At 45.8% G+C, this 26812-nt stretch overlaps 1 protein-coding gene across 8 annotated transcripts in view; it reads right to left on the bottom strand.

The window, feature by feature from the left end:
• ATXN1 (ataxin 1) overlaps positions 1–26812 on the bottom strand; it is a 194226-nt gene that overhangs the window by 16834 nt on the left and 150580 nt on the right. The window contains exon 1 of one of the 8 annotated variants that reach the window (XM_072329076.1): positions 15–59. The exons of the other annotated variants lie outside the window; for them this stretch is intronic. The gene's annotated coding sequence lies outside the window, so the exon portion shown is untranslated. Of the gene's footprint in view, positions 1–14; positions 60–26812 lie in introns of those variants that run through there. 8 annotated transcript variants of the gene reach the window in all.

The following is a 26812-nucleotide window of genomic DNA, read 5'->3' as shown; positions in this document are numbered from 1 at the left end:
CAGAGCTGACTTACTGTGAAGAGCTTCACGTAGTGAGCCAGGCTGGGCAATAAGGAAAGGGGAGAGGTGTTACATTTCCCACAGCGGAAGCTGAGCAACAGCGTGAAAGCAGTCAGCATCTCTCCCCCTTATCTCACTCTGCCCTGTGCAAAAAAATACAGGATGGCAGGTTACTGTGAGCAAGTTCATAACAATGACATGGAGATACAGAGCACTGCAGCTACATCAAAGTACTATTTACAAATGGGCAATAACGAAAACTGTAGTCCCCGGTGCAAGCCCTGAAGTTATTTCTCTTTGGACAACAAAGCCCAGCACAACAGAACAAATGTTCTAAGGTACAAACAGCAAATCCATGGTGCAAACAGCAAAGCAGACACTCCAACAAAGAATCTGGAACAGGCGATTAACATACGGCCAACTTCTAGCTACAAGTCTGCAGTTCACTGTAGAACATAAGCTGAAGACTCCTGACCAACACCCATGATTCTAGACCCAGCTCTTGTATCCTTTCCTGAATTTCTCTGGAGGTGTATGTACTGAAGAGCACTTAAGTAGTCTACATTCAAATCAGTCTCCTTCTCTGGTAGTTCAATCTTGAGCCAAAGGCCTGCAAGTCATTCAAGAACTTAGACACCAACTCTATCATTACCACTGTCCCTATTTCTAATCATTCTCTAAACAAGATCTGAAGCTTTGAGGTTCCTTGTGTTCTTTCCACTTCATCTCCCTGACATTACTACTTCATTCAAGAGACAATACAGTTCTTTCCTCCTCTGCCCACTCTACTCATGTTAGCTTTCTCCCTCCCACCCAATCAGTTGCTCAAGTCTTCTTCCAACAGCATCTTCCTTTTCTTCCACAAAGGCACCACACCATAGTACGGTTCCATTCTGGTTCTCTCCTGAACCCTCAGGGGAACCAAGTGAGGGGTGATTTCTAACATCAAAAACAGCGAAACGAGCTCTAAAGCAGGTCACCAGACACACGTACATAAAGCAGTAAAAGAAGAACAACAGCCTAGGGATGCTACAAATTCCAAAAGATCCAATATTTGGTAGAGGTTCTGGTTCAATCTAGATAAAGAAAAAGGATGTGGTTTGAGGTATACTGGCTCTTTATATGAATCATTTCACTTCTGTCTCCGAAAGAAGCATTAGAAGAATGTGGGGTTTCATGATTCAAGGTAGGAGAACGAGAAGAGAGTATCTCAGCATTCTGAAATGAGGCTTGCGTGTCTAACTGCACTGCCAGCTCAGAGTTCACCCCTTACAAGTGTCAAGTATATTTTCCCTTCCGTATCTTTGCAAGCCCCAGTTCTGTCTGTTGTCATCACTCATGGGATTTACCTAATCCCCGAAACAACGGAAAAAAAGTCATCTTTTTTCTGCTGCAGAAACAGAATCAAGTCTCAAGCACAGGCTGAAAAATTCAAATTGTAAGTATCATTTATTGTACCTCCATTCATCCACGCTGTGTTGACAGCATAAATGCAAATGATGCCCATAAAAAATGCTGAACTGTGGTCCAATGTATTCAGTGGTATTTCTCAGAGATTTCCACTCACTTGTACTGTTCTCTGCTCACATTCCTCACACTTCAGCACATTCAAGCAGCTGCCTATTTATATAAACACAGCCTGAAACAGAAATGTTGATCTCTCCTTCTTCAAAGCTGCTGGCTTTAGCTGCATCCACTGGTCTGAAGTAGGAAGCAAGGCACAGGCAATCAGAAGGTACAAGGTTCCTTTGAAATCTATGTAGGTCGCTCTGAAAGTAATGCGTCCTACTTATTTCCAGGGAAACAACAACATGTATGAAATGCACAATAACCCTATTTGATGGAGCAGATTTTTGGCTACAAAATACTATTTTCCAACATACTCACCACCATCAGTTATGCACTTTTGCCACTGATTAACAAGAGCCTTATAAAAATCTGCACAACTGTCCCGATTGTGGCTTGCCTTTTGTATTGCTGCTGTCACTGCTGCAGTGTACCACTCACCAGCACCTTACTGTGCTCACATCAACTGTTTGGTCTCCATAAATGTTCAGTTAGCGCTAATGAATATCAATGGGTGCCATTATTTTCCACACGGAGTATTCCACACCTTTGCTCCATACTCACTTCCATGTCAGACACCATTCTCTGAGACTTCCCACTGCAGCCACCTGTTGCACGGCAACAGTGTGTATTGGGATACTGGTGGGAAGGTTCAGCCTCTACTGACATCCCACTAACACCCATCTCTGATGCTCTGAGAGGACTTCATAAAACAAGAGGCATTACTTTCAGAGCAACACTCATCCCTGGATTCAGCTACAAAGAGGGACTCCATAGCTTCCTCAACACAGAATTCACCTTTAGAGAGTTTCACCTGATGCTAGCAGACTGTGATCTTGACCTTTTCAATTCATCACATCGCATCATATACATCAGGTGCAACTTGCTCTACAGATTCAGTCACACACAGACACATGATGGTGCAGGTCCAGATATTACTGGCACTCCTTGGACTCACACCAACAAATCCTACTCATGACTGTTTACCCTCTATTGACAAGGCTCCCCTGCGAGCTCAGACAGCTTCTCTGCACAGTGCTCTGCAAATGTGCATTAGTCCTTCCATAGTGACAGGCACGTCTGACTGCAGTTTGCCAATAGGTATCAGTGGTTACTTCCTGTAGGGCTTTGAAGTGTTCCCCCGACTGAGGCAAAGGCAAGACTTAGTACAAAAACCTGTTCTCTAACCAGACATACCTCACTAATGACAGGATTTTGGTTTCTGCATCAGCTAAGCGCCTTTCAGAAGCAGTCTCACAAAATAAGGGGATGGGAATGAGATTCAGCTGGGGGTCTGAGTGCATAAAACCTTTGTGCATTCCTCTTCAAATCAGCACTTAAGTGCTGCTCTCCTGGAGAAGGAAACAGTTGAAATAGGCTCAGATCCTCCCACTGCAGAGTAGTACCCACTGGAGAAAACTTCCTGGGAGAAGAAAGCTCTCTGGGGAGTCCCTCACAAAAGCTGCCTTATCTCACCAAGAGGCTCGTTCCAAGGGGGATGAACAGGGAACATCGCGGCACTTCCAGCCTGCTCTCAGACACGCTGTGGCTCTGACAAATAAATGACAGCAGTGATAGCAAAGTGATAGATGGGATGCATCCCATGATGGGAACATCATGTGCCATTGCCATTGCTATGGTGAAAAGGAAATGGGATTTTTTTCTGGCATTATTCACGCTCTCGGGGATTCCTCAGCATCTAATTTCTTCACCACTCCTTCTCTGCCTCCTCTGATCTCTTCTTCTGAATATACAACGCACAATGAGTTTACAGCTGTTAACCTGGCTTGGTTATTTCCTTTTTCATGCGTGGTTTTTTACTTGGGTTATCCCTATGGTAGATACATCCAGTTTCTCTTTTTGTGTTGTTGTTTTAGGTTTTATGTTTACAAATGGAAGCTAGTGTTTTCTTAGAAATGAAAAACAGCTCCTGCAAGAGATGATTTCAAATTAGATTTCAAATTAGATTTAAATCTCCCCTAGCTGAGGCAAGACTTACCAAAGCATTCTGAAATGCTGCCATGTTGATTATCCATGCACGCGAAAATTTGCATCCTTGCTCCCAGTTGGCAAAACCCAGGAGTCGAAGTGGAAAAAGAGCCTTTCTTCTTCCGTGGTAGCACCACCCAACTCACTGCCCATGGGTTAAACACTGCCTGCAAAATCTCTCCTTTCGGCTCAGATTGCTGCTGAAGCAGCACAGTATCTCCTCTGATGCACAGCCGGGTTGAGATGACAGCTACCGTGCCAATTTATTGTGAGGGAAAAGGAGAAAGAGAGCGAAGGGACTGCTGACTGGTGAAATGGGGCTGAAGGGGCTGCAGTGTCTCAGCAGAACCCATACCTGCTGGCCCATCCCATCCAGGAGGAAGGAGAGGAACGCCTCCTGTACAGACACTGCTTTTGGTGTTTGGAGAAATGGGTTAAGGAGATCTTCCATCAGTCGTAACTGCATCCCTACAGCTTCACATTTGGATGGCATTGCTACAGCTTTACCAGCAAAACCTCCTAACAGAGACCAGCCTTAAGACAACCTCAGCTCACTAGCAGACTGCTGGCAAGGGTGGGAATATGCTCATTACACCTCTTCACTGAAAATGCTGAAGACTCTCCAAAGTGACAGATTTTAACAGGTGATTTTGACAGCTGCGCTTTGTGATGCCAGTCAGCACAACTGTGCTGAAACTGTTCCAGTGAGGAGCTGCGAATGTGGAGGTAACACTGGTAGTTCCTCAGTCGTGCCACTTAGGTCACATCTCTGCCCAAGACCTCTGCTGAGGTCCTTTGCATCCTCTAGCTGAAGTATATGACACACAAGAGCCCCAGGGGAGCAGGGAGAGCACCACAAGCTGCAGCATATCCGCAGGGAGCACCTGCACAGAATGGTAGCTGCACTGCCTGCATCCATCAAGGCCCCACACACGTGACAGATAAATGGTGAGCTAACAGAAAAATGAGAGAACGCTTGGTACCACCTACTTGCACACAGCTTTCTTCGTTTACAGAAACATTTCCAGTGCAAGTTGCAGACAAATCAGCCCTGGGATCACCAGCTGCAGCTGCTGCTTTCTGCATGCAAAGCGTTGAGCAGATCAGCAGAGATGAACACCCACTCACATCAAAATCTCCAAGATGTGGATGACAACCCTGGTTAATTAAAAGACATGGGACCAGGCTAGAGCAAAACTGTCGCTCAGCAGCTTCGACTCAAAATCTGGCTGGTCTGATAAGGAATGGCAGCTTTCCTCATTTTCAGTCTGTGGACAAGTACCTTCTCTACGGTTCTGGTCTAAAATTGTTTCCCCCCACACTCTGTTCTTTTCTGAACTACTGTTTTAGCATTTGCCTTCTTTACTCTCCTCACTTTGTGATTTCTGTCATTCTTGCTTGGTCTTTAAAGTTGGTTTCTGTCCCTGCTTTGCTACCAGTTAAAATGCCACTCTCACTAACAACACGAGGCTGAGTCAGAACGGAGACTGCACGTACACACTTCTGACTCTGGGAGAAAATTACTAAAGATCGAAACAGCACTGTGGCTAACATCCCTCTCACTGATGCCCAAACAGCACAACTGCACCAGCACAGTCCGGCATTAAAAACATCTACAACTGCTATGAAGCATTCATTGTGTTGATGCCTACAAAAAAGTTTTGCTCGGTTTTGTGCCCACTCCCCTGCACACCAATTTTAAGCCTACGGAAAACACAGTGAAAAGGTAGGTGAGCGTAGCTGGGCCTTAACTCCTGCCTTGAACACGTTCCTGAAGCTGACTTTTTTTTTGTATTACTCTCATTTTAACCACGTAAGCGTGTGGTGAAAGAGGACTGACAGGGTCTTCTTATGTTTGTGCAGGAATGGTGGCTCACTCTGTTCACATTCATTGCCAAAAATCCTCGCCTCATGGGCAGGTGAGGACAAACATGAAAAAATGCAACTGCTGATCTCAAACAGTGACCAAGCAGTGTTAAATACGCATGTGAAATGCCATTTGTTTTGGATTTAATGGCATATATTTAAGTATAATCTTTGAAGAAGAGCTAAACAAAGGCAGCCTCTCCTCTTTGTTCCCTACTGGCAGAATGTGGCCACTGGATGCAGAGCAGTTGTCTAATAAAACACTTTTCATGATTGACTACCAGAAGTCTTGCTCTTTTCCACATGCTCAGAGTCACTTGCTGCAATGGGAACAACATCAGGCTTTCCTTATATGAGGAATTTATTAATAAAGCAAACCACAGTAGCAGCACACTAACTAGATAAAAAGAGCAGCGAGACCAAATCAGACTTTCAGAAACTTTCCTTCTAAAATGGTTTCCATAAAAGTAGGCCTAGTTTTGCTTCCGTAACACCTTTGCAACACTGAGGAACCTCAAGTCCCAACATTATTTATTTGGATATGTTATTGTGTCAGTTGTTCCCAGACTTATTCAAAAGGACACCCTGAGCCAATTGCAAAGCCCTCTCCCTTACTGGAAGCTCCACCACCCCAAGCCACACTGCGTGACACCAAGCCTTGAGCGGCCGTACCTGGTGTTCCAAACATCCTCCACCTGAAGGTAATGCAGAGCCTTGCAGAAAAGTCATAAATGGGATGAGCTGAAAGCAACTGAATGATCAGAAATGAAAGAAAACCGACACTGGCCTTGATGACTACCAGGACAGATAATGTGATGGAGAGCCTCTGCCCTCTGGGTTGCACGTCTGAAGCCAGCCCAGGCTGGAAGTGCAAGTCAGTACTGCTGGGCAGATGCTCTGAAGGGAGCTGACTCCATCAGGCTCATCCCAGCTCTACGTTTAGGGAATAAAAACCACCACAGTGACAGGGTGCACTGCAGGAGGGAAGTGCTGAAAAAGCTAGGTCTGTTGCTTCTTGTTATCAGGCATGCAGATGCTAGCCTGGAATAAAGCTATTTATACAGGGCTATCTGTTCCAAATCAAACCTCACCAGCACTGACTTTATGAACCTTACAATACTTTAAAAACAGAGTGGCTTGCTTTGGAGTAACAGGGTTGGTTTTCTCTCAATGCAACACTATTACATTGATGTGGAGAGATGAGCTGGGACACCACCAGCACAGCCAAGCCTTTCAGTCACTGAGAGCTGAATGTGAATTCCAGCATTATTAGTGTACTCCTTAAAATATCTGAGCAATGCCAAACTTGAAGGTGCACCTTGGGTCGAGCTGCATCTGGAAGACTTACAAAGTTTTTGGAAGGTCTGCAATGCCTTATAGCTGTTAAGTAAACAGTTAAAGCCAGCTGAATCAATGCAGGTGCAGGTTAACAATGAGCTCAACAGCTCTTCTTTTTTTGTTGAGGTTACATGCTGCAAAGTCTGAGCTAACACTGCACCCCCTGGGACTGACCCACTCCCAGCAGAGCCTGCAGCACATACATTAGCAGGACAGATCAGCTTGCACTGTAGCTACTGTGCCTGCTCAGTAGATTAATACAGATTTTGTCCTCTGGGGCTGTCAGTCCCAAACCTTTCAGCAGAGATGAAATCTCAGAGAAAAAGAAGACAGACACTACTGGAAGTGCGTCTAAGTGTCTTTCTGGCTTTCAAACGAAACCCGAAGCATCTTCATTTACAATTGAATATTTTAGTAAGCACTTTATTGGAAGAGACTGCATAATGGGTTAATTTCGAAATGTCATTTATCTTTACTCACTGGGGATGACTCTCTGTAATTCACTCGAGGCCGCAACAGTCATGGATTAATACATCATCCTCCAACTCGAGAAGATAAAAGCCTAACAAGCGCTAACCTGCTCCACGAGCTATATTTAAGTAGTACCGGGTAATGATAAATATCTCCCATCAAATGTGTTCTCTTCACACTTCCTGTGAAAACTGCTGAGAGAACCAGCTGGTGAGATGGAGCTGACGGTCTTTGTTCGCAGCCCTGCGATCCATCCGCCGTGAAACTGAAGCACTCCCTTCCCTGGCACCCTCCGGATGCGGGGCTGCCTTCAGAAGGGAGGCCAGCAAGGAGAGGCTGCTGTCACAGCTGCTGTCGCTGCTGGTGTCACTGCTGGTGTCAGGGCTGGTGTCAGGGCTGGTGTCACCACAGGTTGCTGGTGCTGACAGCTCTGCCATCACCCACCTCACTGCTGCCAGACTGGCAGGGAGAGAAAGAGCTGGGGAGGTGTGAGGGGCATTCTGTTTTTCCTTAACCTTACTCTGTTTCTGGCATCGGACGTTTCGCAGAACAAAATGAAGAATGGGCTTCTCTACTGAAAAGCTGATAAACCGGCAGGGATGGTTGTCGCAGCCAGAATGGGAGAGATGCAGGAAGCGGGAGGTAGTGAAATCACACCCTTATACACACTGCTTATGGGCAACTGAATCACTTCACATTTCCTAATTTTGCTTGCAAGTGGTGGATGCTGATAAGCATGTGGGGACCTCACAGAACAGGTGCTTGGACCATACTACTGCCTCAGTAGCTAGAAGAGGTCCATGCCAGCCTAAACATACTCTTCCCCATTTTCCTTGTTGTCTGCTGAGTAAATGTTACTCCGATGCTTTCAACATCCCAGCCTCACCTGAAGCCAGGTGCTAGGCCCTCCAGCTGGGGAGAGTCCTCCTGCCCAGGAGGGGCCTGCAGAGTGACCTAACCACAGCATAGGGATGCTGAGCTAGCTCCTTAGACATCTATCCATCCACCATGGGAACAAGTGCACTTCCAGGAGATACTGATACCCAGCATCCTTCCAGCCCCTTGTTTCTCGTTACAGGTTACCCAGAGAAGCTGTGGATGCCCCATCCCTTGAGGTATTCAAGGCTATGTTGGATGAGACCATGGGCAACCTGATTTAGTAGCTGGCACCTGCCACTGTTGGCAACCCTGACCACGGCAGGGGCTTGCAACTGAATGGCCTTTAAGGACCCTTCAAACTCAAGACATCCTGTGATTCTCTGATTCCTTTCTTCACTGCTTTATGCATGCTGACAACTCACATAGATCGCTAGAGGGACAGAGTAGCTTTGCAGCTCTCCATGCAGCCTGGAGAAACAGACAGTAAAATAAAAATCCTGCTTTTATGACATGCTAAATAGGAGACCATGGCTGTAGCCTCATTCCTCAGACCCCGTGTGTGTGCCACTGGAACTGGAAGGGTGAACTACTGTGGTTTAAATCACAGGTATCCTCTACAGACCTAACTGTAAATTTCCTCACCTAATTAACATAGGAAAAGAAGCCATCTTCCTTCCACCCACCTGGCCACTTGAAGAGGCTGAACACCCTACAGCTGCTTCAAAACTGTCTCTTCAGATAAAAAGTCATTTATTTTGTAGTGTTAAAAGCTCCTCTGGCCTTGCCCAAGCCTCTCTGTGGGGAGCTGCAGAAGCCCAACTGCTCTATGACAAGATGAGTGTCCTTCAGTGGCCTTGCCTTGGGCCTCCAGGCATTAATTGGGTTCCCTCACCACACATAGCCGCCCATAAACCAGCTTATGCTTCCCTTCATCTCTCTTGAATTAGGAGAGCTTTAGCTTAGAAACCATGCAAGCAGAATATTCCAGTTCCGTCTTTTCTTGCTAACTTTACCTTCATTTTACTTCAACAGTGCATTTGGACTCCTGAGGATATTTCTTCTCAGACCACAATGATCTTGCGACAGGTCACTGTTCAAACATGTCCTTGACAACACAGTGCTGACCACCATGTAGAAATGATGTATTCAGTATTCCAGCAATGGCAGAAACATAATAAAATACTTGTCACAGTTAGGAGCCAGTAGCACAAACTATCACTTGAAAAGCAAACGCATTCTAGGTGCTTTCATAAGTCCTACCACAGCAACAGCACATCTGGCACATAAGGCTTCCGGCAGTGGGCAACACCCAAACCCTCAATGAAGGCAAAAATTATAAAAGCAGTAATAATAATGCAACAAGGCAGCCATGAATGCCAAAAAAAACCAACAGAAAAATATAATTAATCTGATCTCTGCAGTTTCTACTCTTGACCACTGAATTTCATGGCTGAAATGTGTGGCAGTTCATCACTAGAAGAGCATACCAGATCTGCACATGAACTACACAGCTCTATAGCTTATGCTCAAGATACCCTTTATGTTGGTCCTATGAATAAAGAAACATAAGAAAACCCAGTGTCTAACAGAAGGCTGCAAAGGATACGGTATCTTAAAATATCACAGAAAAAAAGTGGGAATCAGCTCTGGGAGGAGGAAAGTTTAGGGGCTAATGGCACACACAGGTGACAGTAATTTCCATGTAGTTTTGAAACCATACCGAACATCATTACATCCCTGTTCCTTTGTACTGGCTGCACTTGCTCTATATATATGCACGATTCAGAACTACTTCAGCTTTGGTAGAAAAGCAAACTCAATTTTCCACACTCATATCACCTATTAAACTGCTCGCCCTGTTTTAAACAGTCCTAAGGAAACATCCTAGGAATTTGTGTAGGGGAGTTTGCTGGGAGTTGAGTAGGTTAATATGACAAAAATCCAGTTGTCCTCAAAACTTGTGTAAACAAATCTGCAAAAGTAGATACCAGTCCTTATAGTATAAACAAAATCATTCTCAATATTGATATTTTTTCTTCATCTGCTGACAGTTTTTTTCCCCTAGCAGAGAGACGTTTGCCCAGACACAAACACAATGTTTTTAATAGTGATCCAGTCACTGCACCTTTGTGCAATTTACAGCTGTCCAAGTGACTTTAATTCATTTAAGCAGAGATCAAAGCTGGTGTTTCCCTAGGTCCTGACCTAGCACAGGACCTTCAGGTATTAACTTGAAACCACAGGGAACCAGCCTACCTAAAGTCACATCACTGAGAACATGCAGCTACTCGGCTTCAGGGCAGGCGTGAGCTCTTTGCTGAAGTGGGACACCAGGGCTCCACACGTGCTGAGCAGAGCACTCTGAAGCAAAGGCATGGAGCAGATCATCATGAATGAGATCACACGGCATCTGAGGGACAACCAGAGGACCAGGCCCTGACAGCATGGGCTCAAGAAGGGCATGTCCTGCTTGAGCAACCTCATCTCCTTCTATGATCCGGTGACCTGCCTGGTGGATGAGGGAAAGGCTGTTAATGTAGTCTAGCTAGACTTCAGCAAAGCCTATAACACTGTCTCCCACAGTATTCTCCTGCAGAATCTAGCAGCACATGGCTTGAACAGGTGCGCTTTCACTCATTGATGGGTAAAAAAACTGGCTGGAGGGCTGGGTCCAGAGAGTGCTGGTAAATGGAGATAAATTCAGCTAGTGACCAGTCACAAGTGCTGTTCCCTAGGCATTGGTATCAGAACCTGTCCTGCTTAATACCTTTAGTGATGACCAGGAAAAGGGAATCAAGTGCACCATCACTAAGTTTGCAGATTATAAACCAAGTTGGGAGAAAGTGTTGACCTGCCTCAGGGGAGGAAGGCCCTTCAGAGAGATCTGAACAGGCTGGATGGCTGGGCTGAGGGCAATGGAATAAACCATAACAAGACCAAATGCCAGGTCCTGCACTTCAGCCACAACAAACCCAGGCAACACTAGAGGCACGGGGCAGAGTGGCTGGAAGACTGTGTAGAGGAAATGGACCTGGGGGTGTTGGTTGATGCTTGGCTGAACACGAGCCAGCAGTGTGCCCAGGTGGCCCCTCTACAAGAAAGACACTGAGACCATGGAGTATGTCCACAGAAGAGCCTCAAAGCTGTGAGGGGTCTGGAGCACAAGTCTTATGAGTGGCTGAGGCAGTTTGCATTGTTCAATCTGGAGGAGGCTCAGGGGAGACCTTATTACTCTCTACAACTACCTGACAGGAGACTGTGGTGAGGTGAGGGTCTGCCTCTTCTCCCACGTAACAAGCAACACGATGGGAGGGAATGGCCTCAAGCTGCACCAACGGAGGTTGTCGTTGGATATCAAGAAAAACTTCCAAATTGTCGATTCTGTGATTCTATGATTGTATGATTCCATGTGTTGTGTTTTAGTAGGACAGGAAAGGGACAGAACTGTTTCCTGGGAAACAAGTGAAGTTGTGACTGATGCATGTTGTTAACTTTCCAGAAAGAGTACACTTTTTTTTTTTCTTTTTTCTTTTTTTTTTTTTTTCTTAAGTGAAAAAAACCATATGCAACAAATATGCCTGTTCCTTAGCATTACTTAGCACAACATGGTACTCCAGATTGGGCTTTCACAGAGCAGATAAACAGCAGAAATGACCAGAAGGATTTACAGAACCTTGACAGCACCAGGTAGAGTGCAGTTTTTGTTTTATTTGCTAGTATTTGCTATTTATATTTATCTGATCATGCATGTTTCATTTCAAATTTAATCCCTGCACTTAAAATACTTTCTCTTCGGAAGGAATTGCTCATCAGATAGAAGCTGGACTCTCAGATCCTGTTTCCAGCTCTCCATTTGGTCCCTAGCTAATTATATATATCCGTACCTCTAATCACAAGGAACCTATTACAACTTTGAGAGTTGTAATAGAGGAACCTCACTGCATCTCAGCAGAGTGAGAACTCTTCTTGTTACTCCCACTTCAGAGATTGGTACAGAACATGTTGAGTTTGTCAGGGGAGACTGCAAACTGCAACTGGCAGCAGGCTGCAGCCAAAGGCCAGCTGAAAACCATAGTGGTGAGGGAAAAGCACAGGTATCATGTTCAAAACAGAGCAAAGTGGACAGAGAGGAAAGGAAGGAGGTGAGATGCAGACAGCTGGAGGCTGCTGCCAGTGCAGTTAACAGTGCTGGATTTCAGTCAGTGCCCTCACCACCACTCCATTTTACTCTTGCAAGCTGTTAAGCATCTTTCAAAGCTGCAGAAAGAGTTACAATATCAATTATCAAAAATCTTGATTTATTTAAAAAAAAAGTTCCTTTGCGCATCACTTCATGCTACTGCTTAATTGACCTTAATAAGGAAGCCAGATACTTTAAAGCTCTGAAACTGAAAGAGAAATGCTGATATTCTGTTTTCTGATAATAATGTTGGTGATTATGTCTTTTCAAACACATTCAGCAGTTTCTGATCTACTTGGTACTTTCAGGAGAATGCTATTTCCCAGCTTCATTAACAACAGATTTTACACTCGAACCTTGTCCCCTGATGTTTGCAAAATGACCCTGATCACGCAGGTTATCGTCCCAGCCCTAGTAAATCATCCCAGCTTTGGTTTGTTTTAACACTGCACTTTTCTCATCTTCCACTTCTGGTACAGTGTCCTCATGTCACCCTGAAGAAATATCAAGGAATCAAGAGGAGTTCTAGGGGAGAGCAGAGATAAAACAGGACGAGAAATGCACAAAAGTATTTGTCTGCAATCCTATTACTAGAGAAAATGCTTTACAAGGTAACCTTGTGGGGAACATGCCCCGTCCAAGAGTAAAAAAAAATCCTTCCCACAGCTGTTCAGTAAAATCCCCAAGTATAAAACACTTCTTTGAAGCTAAATTAATGATCCACAGCACGTTAGAAAGCATTTCTTCTGACATTTCTGTAGACATAACGTTCTTTCACCCTTTTGCCTTTCAGCAAAGCCTCAGGAACAGACTTGCTCAGATTGATAAAACCTCAGAATAGAAAACACCACGAGGGACCGCCACAAAGGAAACTGTAATGAAGGATACGGGATATATATTGCGTGTATCGCCATTCTTCCTATGTATCTTTAGGCTGAAAATTTGGGGATTCAGATGATCTATTTTCTGTCCATTCTAATAGGAGCTAAGAATAGAAATGACAAAGAATGTGATTTCCTTCATCTGTTTTCTTAGTGTTTCCCCGTGGCTTTATCTGGTTAGTTTCCACTTTGCTTAGGGGAAAAGTTTTAATTTGTATAATTGTGTATGAAGGGAACCAAGAGATGGCCGGCATTTATAAACTGCAATACACTATCATGAAAATCTTTTGCACAAGACGGCTACTTTGAAACAGTGGTCTTTCTGTAGGTCGAACTTCACCCTTTCCAACACAATAGAATTAAGAAAAACAAAACAACACCAAAAACAAACAATCAAACAACAAAAAAACACTAAATCCACAACAAAACAACAGGAAGGCTACTGAAAAAGACATAAGTTAGAGCAGATCCTATTCAGAGATCCAGAGGGGTACAAAAGCTTTCAAAAACCCTTCAGCAGAAGCCCCCAATTACCAGTGGAAGCTTGTGCCTCTCAGGCCTTTTGTAGATCCTGAAGACAACTATCCCTAATAGCTCAGTGCCCACCCTCTGCTCATCTGTGCCTCTCCCTTGGGGACCAGTGTGCAATAGATCACTATTAATTTCCACCTAAAATTCTCCAAAACTTTGCATGTGTTAGTATGTAGAGTACAAAAAATGATTTCCTCCTAGGTTCTTCAGTTGACCTGAGCCAGTATCCTAGGCATACAGAGCTCCAAACACTGCTATTCTGCAGGAAGGATTCAGCTGCAGATCCTGAACTCCCTTTCCTACCCACTTAAAACTGCTCTAGTCCCCTTTTTGGACCCCCTCTAACAGCTCTCTGTCTTTCTTGTACTGCAGGCTCCAGATCTCGACACAGTGTGAAGCCTTTCTTTAACCTTCATGTCTTTGAGGTACTGAGAATCTATCTGGTCATTCCTAAACAATCTCCCAAGAAGCTTTAACTAAAACCCATTTTTGTCCTATAAAATGGGAGAGAACAGTTGTAATAGCGGCTTCAGACTAGCAAACAGACCCAAGGAACAGAAAGCTCTTATCAGCGTGCCTTCCTGGGAGCCCTATGGAAACACTGAACATCCCGAGTTGGAAGGGAACCACAAGGACCCTCAAGTCCATCTCCTGGCTCCACAAAGGACCACCCAAAATTCAAACCCCATGTCTGAGAGCACTGTCCAAACACTCCCTGAACTCTGGCAGCTTGGGGCTGTGACCACATTCCTGGGCAGTCTGTTCCAGGGCCCAACCGCTCTATGGTGAATAACCTTTCTCTAGCCTCCACCTGCCCTTCCCCTGACGCAGGTCCATGCCATTCCCTCCAGCCCTGTGGCTGTCACACAGAGCAGAGCTCAGCGCTGCCCCTCTACTCCATGTGAGGAGCTGCAGCCACCATCAGGCCTCCTTTCATCTCCTCTGATCTGGGCTGAACAAACCAAGGCACTTTGGCCTCTCCAAATACACCTTGTCCTCTAGATCTTTCGTCATCTTTGGAGTCCTCCATTGGATGCTCTCCAACAGTTTTATGCCCTTCTTATATTGTGGCACACAAAACTGCACACAGTAATCTGCACACCATGCACATCATGGGACAAATTCTGACCTTAACCATTGGGAAGCTTCAATCCATCACAAATGCCACATTTTGTCCATAACAGATAGCAAACTCAGCTCCCAGACTTGCTTTCCTTCTCAGGCTGAACACACAAACACTACCAACCCAGAAAGTGGGCTTAAAATGTCTGGATGGTTCCCTACCACCACCCCAGCTCCTCTAGGCCTCACAAAATCACTTTCCTCCCTCATTAATGAACGCTGGAGCCTGTAGAAAGCAGTACAGCATCACTGCAGTGCTTGGTGACCCTGAACAACCTCAACAGGTGCACGGCTCTTGCGGAAAACACATGTTGCTCTGTCACTATTAATACACTGGGAGTGTGAATGGCATATGCATGTTTGTTTGCGTGGGGAGCATAAATTATGGAGTTCCTGGGTCTGCAGTCATCACCTTGCAGCTACAGTAAGGTTTCTGGGGAAAGCAGGGCATTTGGTCTAGGCATAAAACAGCACCAGGGCCTGCCAGCCACAGTGACACGTGAGTGCCAAATCAGCACAGCATCCAGCTGAAGGTTTCAACGCTCCAGTGACCAGAGAGTTCACCAACCAGGGAAGAAAACAGACAAATCACGTCGCCTCCAGACGGCCTGAGTGAAGTAATCCTGCCATCAACAGCTTCTTCCTGCATTGCTGCCTGCACCAGCTGCTTCCTCCCCGCACTGTTAAGTACAAGGCAGGAGCTGTTTATTGTTTGGAGTGCAAGAATGAAACACTGCGAGTCAAACTGATTTCCTGGGAAGGGAAAAGAGGAGAAATACAGTCAAACTGTTCCTCTACAAAGCACTGGCTCTCTGTTTACCATAGCAAAGACATACTCCATGTGGCTAACAGCAGTTGGGTGATGTCCCTGCATCTGCATTTTACCTCTGAAGCCACACAGAACAGAAAAATAAGGTCTACCCTGCAGCAAGCAAAAGGGAGCACTGACTGAACCCATGGAGAGACATCAGGGTACCTGCACAAGGCCCGAAATACCATTCCCTTTCAGCCTGACCACACAGCTGCTGCATGCACCCGAGCCACACGTGCTCACACCAGATGAGAGAAGGGAAGAGATTATATAAAGTGAAGTGCTCTGTGCTAATTTATTTCAGAAGCTCACAGTTCTGTATGCAGATGAGAGGAAATGGTCGACCTGAAACCTTTCCCTTACAGCTGGAAGATCTCTAGAAGGTGAGAAAGGTGTAGTTTCAAACTTCCCTGTGATCTTATCAGCTTGTGTTTTCATTGATGAGACTTCACTGCTCCTGCCACATGAAAGAGCTGGCTGAGTACTGCAGAGCAAAAATAGAAAACACGAGGCAGCTAGCACTATTTTTTCCCCCTGCATTCACACATCTGTGCTACAAATCTCTACCTTCTCTAAACTACTGGTGAAAGACTACCCAAAGTATATGCACTCTCCCTAGACCAAGTGCACAGGGACCAGAGAGCATGAGCACTAACAAGAAGAGAGCATGAGCCCTAACAACAAGAAAGCTTGTATTCTCTACATCTATGGAGAAAATATTAATAAAGCAAACCAAAAAGAAAAAACCTTTGCTGACAGCTTAAGGGAAGAATGACAAGCTTTTTATTGCCCCAAAGGGGTCGTGTCTGTGCTTGGTGAAACCATGGCCATTAGCAAGAGAGACTAAATGTAGGAAGTGTTACCACCTATGGTATCCTTTGCAGCCACTGGGAAGTCCAGACCTCACACAGAGGTTGCATTTTCTCTGCACAGAGCTCCAGTGAAGAGGGTGTTCCCACACCCTATTCCCCACTCCTTTTGCTGCACGTAGGGTTATTTCACAGCACTTCAGGCAACCGAAGCAAGAATGAGCCCGGATATGTCCCCTCCAAATGGTGACATGGCACAAATGCTACTGGCCCTGATGCAACTAGTGAATGAAATCAGACCACTGTGTGACCAACCAGCCCTTGGCTGATGAGACCACCTTCATATTTTCACGGGAATACCACAAATTCTATCTTTTTCTTTGTGTATCCCAGCCAGGTCCTTTTCTTTCATGCTCCTGCTGCTCTTGCTGGCCAAGTCTGCAGCACAGGGCAGACTGCGTCTCATGTTTGCTTTGCTGGGGCAGGGCTTCCTGTTCCTGCACCCACAGGCAGCCTGCCCAGTCTCATGTCAGGGTCTCTCATGTATAAGCTGTGTGGTTGACAGGCTCTGGGTGTACAGTCTGAGTCCCACGGCAAGGCAGTAGCATGTGGATACACAAGCAGAGGCTGTATCTGCTCTATGAAGGCACAGACCTGGGTAGGCCCAACCAGTAGGCTGAAGCATTACACCCACCCCTACTGATCGAGCCATTCCATGCACAGAGAAAAAATGCTGTAAGAAAACAGCCTTTTGCAGGCATGACAGCTGTTGCACAGCTTTTTGGCAGAAGCCACAATTCATACCACAGCCTTGTCACTCTCCACCCCTTTCCTGCAGCTCCTTTCCCTCACGATCACCTCCACCAAGCAAGCATCCCAATAAGGTTTATGGCAGACTTATGACATCTTTGGATGACTGCACAGCACCGCTTTTCTGCTCCATTTTCCTGCTGCCTCCTGCCTATTGGCATCTTTTCTGGGCTACCTTTAGGCAAAAGCAAAGAAAAAAAATGAAAGGATCTAAAACCACTGCATGGTATATAGTCTTTCACTGTTCATTAACGGCATGGCAATAGAAGCAGGTAGCAGCTGTGGCTCTCCAGCTCTTCCCATCCAGCTTGCTAACGCTTACTCCCTGCTTTTACGCAATTGATTAATTTGAAAAAAACCACACCTGTTTATCACAAAGGCATTCATTTAATTTAACTATCCACGAAGGCCTCGGATAACACGCTTCACAGGTCCCATTCTCAGGCTCATAATGATCAGCTCAGTCCCCTGCAGCCTCAAATCCCTTATTTAACAAGCACCTTTGGATCCAAGTACAATATTACACAGCTGACAAAGCAGCAATTAAAGAGAAATATTTTTAAAAGGTAGGGATGGTGAGAGAATAATCAGAGACACAATTGCCAGAACCCTGTGTTAAATGAGGACACACTGGAGAAGTATGGATGATCCAGCCTCTTCACCACTTAATGTGAATAAACAGCTTACGAGTGGGAGAGGCTGAAAGGGGAGCAGCCTCCTTCCCTGTCACCGAAGAAGGCATGTGATGATCACTGAGCATAAGAAAAGCTCCAGTTTGTGAAATCAGTGAAAGGAAGGAGCCTGCTTCTCCTCCCTGTGCCTTTCTAATGAGCTTCCAGAGAGAGGTTTCTGCAGTGGGTTGGGAACAGGCACGCAGCTAAGTCCCGGGCCAGCCCCATCCTCTGCAACACCCCTAGGCTCTCACCACTAGAGCCACCAGCACAGCATGGCACATCAGCCTTTTTCAAGCTGTCTTCTAGGACCACACGCTGTGTGTGAGCCTTTGATGCATAGCAAAGCCCTGTGGTAGAGCTGACCCACCTTACCCTTCACACCATTGCACAATGGCTGGAGTGGTAAAATCCAAACGCTGGCCATTAAGGTTGGTCCCTGGAAGGCTGGAGCTACGAAAGGCTGTATTTTTCAGTTAGCTGAGAAGCCAAATAAACAGCGCAGTCTTGACCTTGCTCTTCTTTTGCCAGTAAAGCTGAGCCAATGAGCAAAGGGGAAAAAGAAAAAGCACAGAAGAAACACAGCAGAGTGCAACCCTTTCCCTCAGGCAGGCAAGGGACCCACTCTTCCCCTGCATGAGTGCTACTATACACTTCCCCAAACAGCTGGACACACAGTCTCAAAGCTGATCTAAAGGTGTGCCCCTGGCAACAACAGAAATGACCTGCACTGCTGTCCCTGGATAGTAGACAGGTTTCCTTCTCAAGGCCAGTTTTACAAAGGTTAGGCACCAGAGAATGGCTTTTGCCAGTTCAAAAAAAACCCAATTCTTATTGCCTAAGTATCACAATCCATATTTTCCTCAGAAAATCAACCTGGTGAAAGACCTAAATGGAAGATGGTTCTTAGCTAAGTCTCTATCCTTATAATAAAAACAAACTGAAAAGATATGTGTGACGGTGGTATCTAAGGCTAAGTGACTCCTGAAAAGCAAAATCCAAACTTTTCCACGGAGGGTTCAAAACCAGACCAGGCTTCATCACAGTGAGCATGACAGTGTCACGGTCACTCAGAAGTGTGTCAAGGAAAAACAGCCTCTCTTCAGGCTGGCATCAACCACCCTGGCTTCTATGAACAAACTTAGCACACGTTTCAAAGCAAAAGAGAAGGGAAACAGGCCAGGAAATTATCCAATCTGGTTTTGAATGAGTGCTTCAAGCGACAGAGACCTCAGGAGTCCCATAGTTACCACTGCTAGGAGACGATCCGCAGCTAAGAGAGGAATAAAAAGACCCACCCAAGTAGGAGACGGGCTGCAAAGCTAAGGAACTAGGAGGTCATGAAAGAAAATAGGTTATTTAAAAAAGAAGAGGAATCAAAGCAAGAACTCCAAAGGAGAAAGAAATGAGTCTCCAGGATTAACTTGGAGTAGTATAGAGAGATCCACTGTCTGAGTACAGCTGTACAAAATCTTACAGCACAACGACCTTTAAAAATAGCTTTATTTCCATAGCCAAAGCAGCACCACAACCTGCATCAAATAAAGTTATAATCTACCAAGAAGCTGAATGGACTGGCTTTAATGGGATTTCATGGTGCTCAGTAACTTGCATGATTAGGTCCCTGCCACCCAGCACCAGGAAGGCACACAGGAGGAGACACAGTCAAACAACCCTGCAGAGTTATATTGTGCACAGTCTTTTACATACAAGTGAACTAGATCAGTCGTTCCAACTATGCCAACATTCAATATACCACACTGGAATGACTACAGTCATAGGGGTACTGGAGACTTCTGAGAAACGCACTGTTTCCCCTAGCTGTTTCCCATGAGATTACAGCAAACAACCAGGATCTTTGTTGAGTGTTTTCGGGTGGAGGTTACCTTTTTTTTTTTAGTGGCTGTGTGAGGTTTATTGTCACGGTTATCAAGAGCAATGGTTAGGTTATCTATCCTATCTATGCCTCCACATAACCCTCTACAAAGCCTACAAGCCTAAAGCATCACCTGCTCCGAATGGCCATGTTGGGATCACATTGGTGAAGTTATGGTTGTCCCCCTTGGGACTCAAGCCACACATCTGAACACATCTTTAAACCCATGTTCCTGGACTGTCAGCTTTTTAGGAAGAAAGACACGCTGCTGAGTGAGGCAGGTTGCAGACTAAGCTAAGCAGGGGCTCTGAAGGTGGTGCAAAGATAGGATGGACATTAGGGGAACAATATCCCTGCACGTACAGGGAGGGAGTGCACAGGCAGGGAGTGAAGTTAAACCTCTACTGACAGTGCTGTTTTGCCATTCCCTGAACTTTCAGCAGTTTGCTTTGGTGATTAGAGGAATTTCTACAGCATTTTCAGTAAGAAAAGCACTGTCATGTCAGGAGTAGGGAGACGCCATCTGAGGCATTTTCACGTGCTCCCTTCTTCCAGGGGCGGATATCAGGCACACTCAACAATGTAACAGCACAAGTAACATCAGTTTTATTATTATGGCTTTTCTTCCAGTGTCTTCACTGTACCAAAGAAGAAAGGACTTGGGGGAAGAGATGCCCGAAGAGATGTGTGGAGATGGAGGACGCTGTGGTCGACTGCAAAGAAACACACTGCTCTGAGCATGGGACAAAGAACAGAAAAAGCAATTAAGAAAAGGAGAAACACTGTTTTTTCCCCTTGCTGCTGCTCTTTGAGCTTCCCATCTTTCAGTCAAACCTGTGCAAGCAGCCCAGCCCGGTAGCCTTGCCAGCCCAGAGAGACCAGAGCTATAAGGGATGCTTGTAGGTCAGATTTGATCCTAAGGAGCCTGTGGGTGGGTGAACAAAGACAGAGTGGGCGTGTATGTAAAAATAAAAGACCACGAGACACCTGGTTCTGACTACTGCTACAAGCCTAATCCTTTCAACACCGTTAATAGCACACCAGACTTCACAGAAACAAAAGCAAGCGGCAAGGCTTTTCCTCCCTCAAACAATAAAACAGAATAGTAAAACAGAAGCAAAGACTGACTCAGTTAGCCTGAGATCTTTTTGATAAAGGTTACTCAAATAAGCCACGTACGGAAGCTCTCCGTGTCTACAACATTTCTGCACTATTATTTGTAATAATATGACACCTCAGCTTGCAGAAGGTGCCACACTGGATACTAATAGCACACTTATTATTAGATTTTCTGCATGGTTACATAAGCCTGCAAAAGGGGAAAAATGTAAATGATTCAAGAAGATATTCTTCCTGTGGTTCTCACGAAGTCTTTAATATCTGAAGATTGAAGAAGATCCCTCCTGGCAAGAAACAATCAATTTTTATGCTTCATTAAAAGAGTTCTTTTAGTACTTTTAAGAAAATGCTTAAAGGCAAGTCAAGCGAAGAACGTATATATTTTCTTAATCTAAACAATTTGTGCTGAATTTTACTCTCAGATCTTCCTAACTCTTTGTCAAGTAAAACTAAGCTATGCGTGCAACTTTGTGTTCGCGTCTTCCTTATAATAATGGAACTTGTAGAGATCTGGTGACATCTCACCCTATCTAAACCCACCTGTGTGAGTGGGCGTGGAATTCAAAAAAGGCCAGAACAAGGGAAAAATCCAGGGGCTTTTAACAGTGAGCCAAGATTGCAGCCACTCATAAGTCACTGTCAGCACAGCTGGAATAACTTCCCTGTGTCAGTGCGCTGGCGCAAGGTGTATAACAACTTACCCAGCTGTGTGGCCACGAGCACATCTTTTCATGATTCAGAAATGCACGAGTCATAACAGTGATCTGGGAGGCATGTGACTATCATACAATCCACACAGGACCCCTTCCCCGAGGTCAGGCAGTGGCATGCACTCATCCCCAAAGCCACTGTGAGTACCAGCCGGATCTAAGCCTGCTGCGCTCCCCGTGGAAATGCTGCCTGATGTGATGCATGCCCAGAAGAATGGCAGGCTAATCCACTGCTATTAGCCACATGTATCCGGTATGAGTTTACAGGTCACTTGGTCGTATCAGAGCACTGCACACATGGTCATACAGAGCAGCAGATGCAGGAAGGGTTTACTATTCACTGCAGTATCTGTCCTTACCTGTCAATGAGCTGAAAGCTAATTTAAGCCTTCGTGTCCTCTCATACTTCACTGCTGTGCAAATGGCAATACAGGCGCTGTTATTTATGTGCAGGGTCTGCTCACAACTTAGGTAAGCGAGATAAATCATGTAACACAAATTCGGAGGGCTGGAAGGCAAGTAGCTGCGTGCAGGAATCACTGCTCTTTTCCCTGTAAGTGGGAATGATGTCTAGCAAACTTACTTTTTTGGAGGACTCAGCATTCCTGCCCTCATGCATATGGAATGGGCTCCCAGCCCACGGCAAGCCTCTGGCAACAGAAGGAACCAAGTGGCCATCGTCAACATGGCAGAAAGCTTTGCCACTGTGCCACCAGCTCATCTAACCCCAGGACACTAAGATGGCATGACAGCTGTCTCACCTTGTCTCTGGTAGAGGTGTGGCTTCCACAAACATGTAGTGACTTGCAAATTGAAAGCAAATATGCGTAGTGCCTTTTTAGACACCCACTGAACTGCCCACATGAGGGAAGTTGTAGCGTACCGCATCACTGTACCCTAATCTACTGCAGAAGTAAAAATAAAACATAAAATGAAAAAGCAACTATTGCAACGAGTAAACCGTGGCAAGGATTTTCTATCACCTGCAGCCAGGTGGTGGCACAGGAGGCCATGCTCAGCCTTGTTTCTTTACCTGAAGGAAAGCAGGAGTGAGCCAGGTGAGAAGACAAATGCAGCTGCAGCAAAGCCAGGATGCAAAGCAGGAGTCAACCTTTACTTCCTGGGGAAGCAAAGGTGCTTTTTTTAAGCCCTGAAAACCACAGTTTGAGGCTTTCTACCTTCTAACCACTATTGGCAAGAAGCAAAATCACCTAGAAAATCATTTGGGGTACTGCAGGTCCTCAACCCCTCACCAACTTCTGTAGATCTGGGAACACAACACTTCAAAGAAAGCCTTTTCTGTCCCCACTGCTCCAAGAAGGTACCACTTAACATTGCAATGAGGGGCAGCTCTGCACAAGCACTGGAGGGCATCTACTCACTTCATCGCTGAAAACGAACTTTGTAAGGATCAGTATCCTCAACCTCACATTCTTAAATAAACCTTCTAAATCTATTTGTAGGAACAAAAACAATGCAGGCTGAGCAGCTGCATTTGCTTGTTACTTAAGCAGAAGGCAGAGCCGTTCAGCACCTCTGAGTCTCAGGCCAGCTTTATTTAGGGGCCTAACTTCAGTCTCCCCAAAGGAAGATTCAAAGGGTCAGGCTTTCTATGCATACAAGCCATAAAGCTGCCTGTATTAGTGAGCACACAACCCCAAACAGCTTTCTTGGAATTGTTCATACCACCAGCATCCCACATCTAAGGAAGCAATGCCAATCAGATGTAAAGAATTTCAGGATTATTTACTGTGCTTGTTTAGAAAATCACCTTGCAAGCTGTTATTAAGCACTTTTGCTTGCAAAGAGCTGCAAGAATTGGCCCCCTAGGAAAGTGGGTTAAATGGGCCATATTTTATTTTTCCGGAGAAACAAGCAGTTCTGAATACAAAAATACAGAGAAACATGCTTGGAAACCTGCATGTGAGGTAAAAGGCCCATTTGGACATGCAGCTCTTTGATGAGAACTGCTTGCTTGCTGGTGATGCAGGTGGGAGCTACTCACATTCATGGGCGCACGTGAAGCCAGAGGAAACAAAAATGGAGAGAACTACTCCAAAATGTCTTGACTAATATAATACACCTAGATTGAATTAGTAAGCAGGTTATTAAATTAATTATTTAGAGTACTGCTGTAAGAGGAGGTCGATTTTTGTGTGTGTGTGCACATTTGGATTGTTTTAGACATTTGTAACTGTTGAGTTTTGTTCTTTGCCTTAGAAGAAAGGAGCTGACTCTGCCCTCATTTACACTGATCTAACTCTTAAATTCCACAGTTACACTGCTGTAGAATTACTATTATCGAGGGGAAGAGTATTCTAAAATTATCCTTTTGGAGGAGAGCACAGAGCCTGAAACACTCAGTGCCTGCAATACTGCTCTATCAGTACGGTGATCTTGGCAGTGCCAGTAATTCAGCCAGAAGAACCCATGAAAGGCAGTTCTGTGCTGGCACACACCAGGCCACGCACAGCTCCAGCTTCTCGACTGGCCAGAGGTGACGTTGCTCTTGGTAACACGGCAAGATTGATTAGGTACAATAAAAAAAGGCATTTAGAAAGGCAGCGGGGGAATAAAGTTCCTCCCCTGTGAAAGCTGCTACCGTGCAGGGGAGTGAAAAATGCCAAGTTGTCAAAAAAGGGAAAGCGATAAAATATTCCAGGGACTGAACTAGTAAGTACATTCAGAGATCTGGTTATAATGAGCAAATCCTTGCTCTGCTCTGATCCAGAAGGAACACAGTGTCATACCCCTGGTGAACCAGACACAAACGCACCAAGACCCTGCAGAGGCATGCCAAGTACTCTCGCTGCTGTCATGATGTTTGCCTTTGAGATCTCACTCTGACTTCTGCTGCCCCTTTGCTCCCACTATCAGAGGCTGGCCAGCAGATGGACTGACAGACGGATGGACAGGTCTCCCTGGGGAGCCGCTCTCCTTCAGCAGGAGACATCCCAGCATTGTGCAGGGAGCTGGGGGCTACAATGAGCCAGCCCCCTCTCAGATGGTCCCCTGCCCCATCTCTGAGCATTTGGGGTTGTTTTGTGGGATTCACAATTAGAAACTGGCTTTTTCCTGGGATGGGAGGGTAGAGAAGAGCAGTCCTGCTGAAAACCACAGGCAGCTCCTTCACAGCATTTTCCCATGGTGGGAGGAATGGGTTAGGATTGGCACTTCTGCATACCACTGGAGCACCTCTCCTAATGAAGGAAGGTTGAGGGAACTGGGTTTGTTTAGCTTGGAGAAGAGAAGGTTCCAGGGAGACCTCATTGTGGCCTTCAAATACTTGAAGGGAGCGTATAAACAGGAGGAGGAACGGCCGTTTACAAGGGTGGATAGTGATAGGGCAAGGGGGAATGGTTTTAAACTGAGACAGGGGAGGTTTAGGTTAGATATTAGGAGGAAGTTTTTCACTCAGAGGGTGATGACGCACTGGAACAGGTTGCCCAAGGAGGCTGTGGATGCCCCATCCCTGGATGCATTCAAGGCCAGGCTGGATGTGGCTCTGGGCAGCCTGGTCTGGTGGTTGGTGACCCTGCCCATAGCAGGGGTTGAAACTACATGATCATTGTGGTCCTTTTCAACCCAGGTCACTCTATGATTCTATGAATGCTATGTACTCACAGACACCTTGTCATTTTCCCATCATAAAGCTCTGCAGCAGATAAGAACGGCACTGACAATCTCATCTGGATCCAGGTTCATCTCTCAAATGCACCCTGGCACGTTACAGCGTAACAAAACCATCACCACAAACAGGCTGGTCACAGAAGGCCCCAAACCTATCGGCTAACCTCTTCTCAACATGACAAAAACTGGTGTCGCAGCACTAATGTTTAACTCATCTGCCAGAAGGTGATTCACGACGGGCAGATGGTGAGCACCCTGCTTGGGACCAGTGCCCCTTTCATGGGACTTGAGTCATGTGTGGGGCTGCGTAACCCTTTTGCTCCTTGGTGTGCATTCCGAACCTATCTGACCGCTTCTTTGCACTGAGACAGCTACACGTATGTACGCTGTACACACAAAGAAATGCAGATCAGACCGGCTTTCCTGCACAGCCCCGCAGAGACAAGTTTGCACAGCCGCTTTAAATATCTCCCTTATTCAGAACACAGATTGGCTCGGCGAGGTGGTATATACACATTACTCTGTATACTGTGGATGTGCGAACATATGTTTGATAGCTAGCTCCCCCTATTCCGATACATAAAAACGAGTGCAAGTACACGCTAGTTCTTTTAAAACCTCGCCGCTGCTGACTCGAGCAGCGGTTCCCCGCAGGAATCTCAACCCTGTCCCATCCTCCCTGGGGAGGCAGCAGGAGCGCGGCTGGCCGCGAGCGGAGCACGATGCTGCGAGCATCAGCCAGAGGGGGCTGCGAGCGTGTGCCGTGTGCCGCCGCCGCCGGGGCTGCGCTGCCTACTGTGCGAGAGGCTTTTCTCGCTTGCGTAAATCATTTCTTGAAATAATAACGCTTAAAATAGTTCAGCAAGTCTCCAGGTTTCTCACTTTTTCATTTTTTTTTTTTTTTCCCTTCTTTTTCTTTTCCTTTTTTTTTAAAGCATGCGGAATTTTGCATCCAGCACTGAACACGCAGAGCGGCACGCTGCTGTGTACCTGTGCCTGAGATCGCAGGCGGAACGCAATTGGATCCCGATGGCACCAAACCCGGAGCGCTGGGGTTGCGCGTCCCTTCCCCAAACCTCCCTCACCTCGGGTTGTGAGCGCAGGCTCTGCCGGTCGGCGTTTGTTCATTCGACTGAATGCTAACGGTGAAGAAAGGGGCCAGGCTGCTCGGGATAATGCACTGGATGGTGATAAAAATGTTTCCATGGAGCTGTACAGCCAAACAAAAATTGCTGCCCTTTTATCTGATGTGCACACATTTCATACTTGCAATATGTCTAAAGTGATTTTATGACTAAATCCTGGGAAAAATGCAAAGAATGCTTGGCTAGAAGCATACTTTTCCAGTAAAAACACAACATGGTTTATTAACTGCGGCACTTGGAGGAGGCTATTCAGCATGAAGTGCATTTTTTCAGCTCAAGACCAAAAACATGTGTTTGGCTATACGTTTTCTTTGGCTCCAGGCACCAATTTGACTGACTATGTTAGCGGGGTCTCGGAGCCCTTTCAGCATAGGCTAACACCAGCACAAATGAAGCAGCATTCTATTA

This window comes from Excalfactoria chinensis, chromosome 2, assembly GCF_039878825.1.
Source record: "Excalfactoria chinensis isolate bCotChi1 chromosome 2, bCotChi1.hap2, whole genome shotgun sequence".
NCBI lineage: Eukaryota > Metazoa > Chordata > Aves > Galliformes > Phasianidae > Excalfactoria > Excalfactoria chinensis.
This window is presented reverse-complemented; position numbering and strand designations above follow the sequence as displayed.